The sequence below is a fragment of the Nyctibius grandis genome, chromosome 16 (genome assembly GCF_013368605.1).
Source record: "Nyctibius grandis isolate bNycGra1 chromosome 16, bNycGra1.pri, whole genome shotgun sequence".
NCBI lineage: Eukaryota > Metazoa > Chordata > Aves > Nyctibiiformes > Nyctibiidae > Nyctibius > Nyctibius grandis.
This window is the reverse complement of record NC_090673.1, coordinates 7,198,546-7,204,545: the sequence shown is the minus strand read 5'-3', so window position 1 is coordinate 7,204,545 and position 6,000 is coordinate 7,198,546.

Below are 6,000 nucleotides of genomic sequence, written 5' to 3'. Positions count from 1 at the left end.
GGCTCGGCAGCGCAGTGCCCTCTCTGCCGCCGCCTCCGCCCGCGCACCTGGGCAGGCCTCGCCGCCGGCCGCGGCACCGCCCCCGGGCCGCCCTCCGCGGGGCGGTGGGAGCGGGGCGGGGCGGCCGCCATGACAGGGCCGGCGGCCGGGGGCGGCCCCGGGGCGGCCCGTCGCTCGCAGTCGGCGCCCGGAGGCGCAGCTCCCCGCCCAGCCTTGGGGCCGGTGGCCGAGATCCGCCCCTGAGGGGCCCCGGCAGGCGCTGTCTGGCGGGCAGAGCCCCTCGGGGGCCGCCTGGAAGCGGCTGGGCTTTGGCCCGGGTGGTGTGACCTGACATGGCTTTAGGGGACATGGCCAGCCCCGTCCCCGGGGCTGGTGACCTGCTGGGGTCCCTGCTGCCCACACCGCCCTCCCCTCACACACAGGAGCCCCCGGGCACTGGGGTGCCAGGCTCGGGGCAGGCCCTGTGGGGTTTCCAGCCTGCCAGGAGCCGCGGTGACCAACCCTACACAAAAAACCCTCATCTGCTCTTTCCCCTCATCCATTTAGCATCCTGGACTGGCCCGCATGGTGCCAGCCGAGGAGGACAGAACATGGGAAGTTCCAACTCAATATGAGGAAAAACTTATGTAGTTTGAGGGTGCCAAGCACGAGCACAGGCTGCCCAGGGAGGGTGGGGAGTTTCCTTCTCTGGAGATATTCAAAACCCGCCAGGACACGACCCTGTGCAACATGCTCTGGGTGACCTTGCTTGGGCAGGGGTTGGACTGGATGATCCCCAGAGGTCCCTTCCAACCCCAGCCAGGCTGGGACTCTGTGACAGGAGCAAGAAATCCCTTTTGGGGTCACCTCACCATCACCTCAGCCACAGTCTGAGGAAGAGGAGGTGTCTGGGCATTAGCGGACATGGTGCCAAGGAACAAGCCATTGGCACCGGAGGAGTGTCTTATCAGGCCCGTCAGAGGAGGGTTTTAAGGGGAGCTCTGGAGGAGACAAGGGGGATTTCCACAGCACACAGCAGTGGAGCGGGAAAACATTTTTCCCACTGGCTTCGCTCTTTGGCAACGGCTGCTTGTTGGGCACAAAAGCACGGGGAAAAGTGCCGCCACATCGTTATTTCCAGGCAGTGCCTGTTATCAACCACCCACAGGTTTCTTTGGGAAGTCTGTGCAAGCAGGAAACGATCACACGACAGTTCAGGACTTTCCACGCCTCCGATAACGCTGCGTGCTGAAATCCTCAGCCCAGGAGGCATAGGGGACATGGCACGCCGTGACATAAATAACCTTTGGCCAGAACCTGCCAAGGTCCCAGCCTGCCTGGGAGCTGCGGAGCCGCACCCTGGCATGCCCAGCTGCTTCGACGTGAGCGACTTCACCCCGCTCCAGCCGGGCTGCTGAAAACACAGGTGTGTTTACGGGAAGGAGCACCGTATCCTGCTGATAAGGCTCTTACCTTTGCACTCCCGAGCCAGAACAGAGCAATTGCACCTTCTTCAAGTGATACCTGGAAACGCTACTACTGAAAATGGTATTTTGTTGCCGAAGCTGCCTGCGTGCTGGGAGCTGTGCGATGCCCAGATGTGCTGTGTGCCCCGAGGAGCTGCTCCGCTGCGAGCCGGCAAACCAGAGCGAAACGGAAGGAGGCAGCTCTCTGTGATTCAGCTTAAATAACACAAGAGTGATTTAAGGTTTACGCGTGACCCGCTGTACTCAGCCAAAGCACAGGGCCACACGATGCACTGTCCCATGTCCTGACCCTCGCCGGGGCCCACAGCCAGTGCTCGGGGTTGAGGATAAAGACCGGGCAAGCGGGTAGTGACATTTCCCCGCCTCTGGTGACTCATGGCTCAGGCATGTACAGAGCCAACAATGTGCCTTTGTACTCTGGAGATCTCAATGGATTTCTCTTTTCGTGGTCTTGTCTGGTTGGCTTTTGAGCCCGTGTAAAGCCCATAAATCCTGAAATAATGAATCCCACAGTTTGTCTGCACCTGGTGCAAAGAAAACGCCTCCCTTTGTGGGACTGAATCTGACATCTGCTGCTTTCACTGCGTGCCCGTCTGCCTGCATAACAAAAAAATAAATCCAGCCATTATTCATCTCCCCCCCTGCCAGTCAAGATTTGAGAGCCTTCCATCGTTTGTCAACTGTTTCTTTCATAGGCTGAGTCAGTGAAACAGCATTAAGGACTGGACAGTGAAACTTGGCTGCCAAGAAAGCGCTTTGGAGCTAATCCCCTGCGTGGCTGTGTTTACACCCATGGTTAACCCCAGAGTAGTGCCCGAGTGCTGTTACTAAGGCTCCTGGGAATCCCACTCAGCACTCACATTTTGGCACAAAAGCAAATGCTCAGTTACAAAACCCAGGTGTGACGATGGCAGGGGTCAGGACCCGGATGGTGTGATGGCAGAGTGCCACCGTGTAGCACAGGCACGAGTGCCCGGCGTCCCAGCAGCACTGGGGCACAGCTGATGTGGCTGCGGAGCCCGCAACAGGATGCGGCATATAAGACATGCTGCTTGCGAGGGAGGTAGGACTGGCAACAGTAGGATCTGCTGGGACAACCCCAAGAACAGACAGGTGACAAGGGAACAGGGAAAGAGCAGGGCCCAGCAGGGCTCAGAGACACGTGATTTCACCTTAAACCCCCACGAGACATCTCAGTTCCTCGCCCTTTTACAGGGCAGAGCGAAACTCCACCTGCACGGCTCGCGCTCGGGGTTTGTGTCCATCACACCACCATGGGTAACAGAGCACAAAGGGAGAGGGAAGGCGGCAATGGGTAAAAATAATCTGTTGTAACTGGGGTTCTGCAGCAAATTTTACTTTGTACCCTATGATGATGATTTAAAAACAGGACAGTGCCAACACAGAATGGTTCCAGGATAAAGAATAAAGACTGTTTTCCTGGCCACCAGGTACTCCGAGCACCAGTGATGCTACAAAGGCCTTAGGGAGAACAGCGGCCAGGTCTCTGGCCAAGGCTGGCTGCGCAGTTGGTGGTAAGGGATTAAAAGTAATTTCTGTCATCTGTCACACTGCTGAGATGGATACGGCATGTCCCACCCTGCTGTGGTGGTGGCATGTGGAGAAGAATGTCTCCAAACGGGGAGGATGCAGGAACGAAGGCTGAGAGATGCCAGCACTTAAGAAAAATGCCTTAAATGACAGTTGTCTGGCCTGTTTCTCTCTGCCTCTGCTCAGTGGGGCTGCAGTTACCACGTTTAAGGGCAGATGAACATGCAGGTGACTGTCAGCGTTGGAGATAAAGGGGAAAATTGCAGCTGGCAGTTCAAGCCAGACCTGCTCACTTTGGCAATTAACTCAGACCTGGGACAAAGAACGTGGCTTATCGGAATTCAATGCCTTCTGCCCTCCTGGGGATGTGCTTTATTGTGGAGCCTTTTTTCCCCAGAGGGGTTACCAAGCCTTTAGCCTCCCTTGACTTCCTCAAGGGCTCTGTTTCTTAGTGCCCAGGATAGTGCTCAGAGACTGGCCTTCCTCCCAGGCAAAGGCACAACCCTTAATGCTCTGCAAGTTCCTTAGCGATCCAGTCCGTCCTCACTAAGCCACAGATACCGCTGGAACTGTGGATCACTCTGTACTATCCCTGTCACTGGATTTGCACCTCTCACGTGGTCCCTTGTTTAAAGCATCAGGAGTTTTTATCTTTCCCTGCTTTTAACTGCATCTGGGTCTCTTGTACCTCTGGAGCTCTTGAGTTTTCAGTATTTCCCTCGCTGCTGCTGTTCAGAGATGCCCAGTGCCTGCATCCCCCGTGCCTGCCAGCACAGCAAAGCACCTGCCAAGTGGCATTTCCTGGGTCTATAACCACAGCCAGAGAACAACAACAAAATAAACCAAATGAGAGAGAAAACCTGCTTTCCCAGAAATGTCTCTTTTTATTAAATCACGTTTTAAAACTTACAAACATTAATGTATTTGAAACCTGGTTATCATACAGGCAGCAGCAGATAGTCTCAGAGAAAGATGTTAACGGAGGCAGCAGAGGTGGCAGACGTCTCCTGCGTCATGGCCAGGTTTGCCCCACACCTGGGCAGAAGGCACCAGCCAGAAACCGCCTCGAAAACCAGGGAGAGTGCTTTGGAGTAACTTTCTTCTTTCTCCAAGGAGCCAACCTGCTGGTCCCGGGCCCGCTGAGACCTCAGAGCTTACAATATTTGTTTTTAAAACTCTGTTAACTTTAAGACAGTTTTGGCCCCAAACCAGCATGTCTCAGGTTGAGCTCTCTGACCCAGAGACTCTCTCGGGGCCAACGTTTCGAGCTCCTTATGCATCCGTCCTGCCTTCAGCTTCCCCCTGAGGTGGGATGAGCAGAAGAGGGACCCAACTGCTCGGATACACCGCGGGCAGGTACACGTGGAGCCGGCCCCACCTGAGCAGCGCGGAGCAGCACAGATGGATGCAGCCGTGCGTCCCTGCGCTCGGATTTGATTTTGAAAGGAGCAGAATGCTGTCAACTCCCTCTGAACTCAGCTGAGAGGAGAGGCAGGATCAGACCACAGAGTCTTTATCTTCACATAGTTTGTCAGATGGTCAATTACTATTCACACTTGGGTGGTTTGGGGCTTTTCCCCCCGTTATTGTGACAACTGTGATTATTTCTTTCTTTTTCTCATTTCGATGAAAGTAACTTAAATATCTCCGAGTTCAGGAGCACTACAGGATATAACCTATCCTTCTGCACACAACCAGATCCATTTTCAAAGCCTGCACCATTCCCTTTTCCACTTGCTACTCATGCTGCGTTTGGTTTTCTTTTCAGAAAACCGATGATCCCCCCCTCACTAGAAGCTGTGCAGTAGCAAAGGGAGGGCTCGCAGTTGAGCAAAGGAGCTGGAAATGAAAACCGGTGCCTGAGCTCCGAGGGGAAACAGTAAAGATCCCAAAGCACACTGAGTCGCAGCCCTGTGAGAGCGCAGTTCTTGCTGTTGCTCGGTCCCACAACTGATGTCAGCCCAGTTCCAGGAATAGTGTTGTTAAAGAACAACAGGAAACACACAGCGGAAAAACTACAGCCCCTGCTTGCTCATTTGGGTACGACTCCAGCCTGGTTTCCTGGCACGGGGAACACCAAACTCGCTCTGTTTCTTCAGTCATCCCCATCTTAACACCTGGCAAAACAGGGTCTCGTTTAGCACAGGGGGCACGGCAAGCGCAGAGGAGCAGGATCCGTACTCAAAGGGCCTTGCTTGGCTCTACTTATCTGCGATGTTTTTAGGGCATTTCAAATATAAGGGCAAAGATACCTGTCCTTGAATTCCCAGCACTGCACCAGCTCCGAGTTAACAGGACCTTGTAGTGGGGACTATATCGCTACAACTGAGTTTTAGAACTAAAAAAATAAATTAAAAAAAAAAATATTTCTCTCATAACCCCACACTTTCTATTGAAGCTTTTTGAATACAACCGACGTGCATCTGTGCTGGTCCTGAGCCAGAGGCCAGGGCGACCGTGGCATTGAGCAGTCCCTGGCCAGCTGCCGCAGCCTCCTCAGCACCCCCACAGTTTGGTCTCCCCAGGTACGAAACATTCCCCAAGTACAACTCAAACACATCCCCTGCGCGACCAGGGGAGGAAACCGCCCCCGAGACACGCAGAAACCCCAGGGACAGCGGGGAGCGGGGCAGGGGCTGTGCCACAGGGTATGGCTGTGCCTGCTCGGTGTCACAGGAGGGGCACCCCGTGGCACGGGAGGAGAGCTGGGCTCCGTCGGCTGCTTGAGGGTCTCTGTGAATACGTTCGCTTTGCTCGAGGCTTAGCAATGCGGGTGGAGGGGCTAAAGGGGTGTAGGGCCGTTACTGCTGTGATTAATCAACAGTTCATTTGGGAGCTAAGGAAGAAAGATGGGAGTGCCCAATTAACTAACTAAATACAGCCTGCCTCCCATTATCACCATGTAAGACAACCCTAGATGCGCCTTATCTGTCCTTACGTATGCCAACTTCAAGGATACTCTAACAGCAATACCACCATGTGA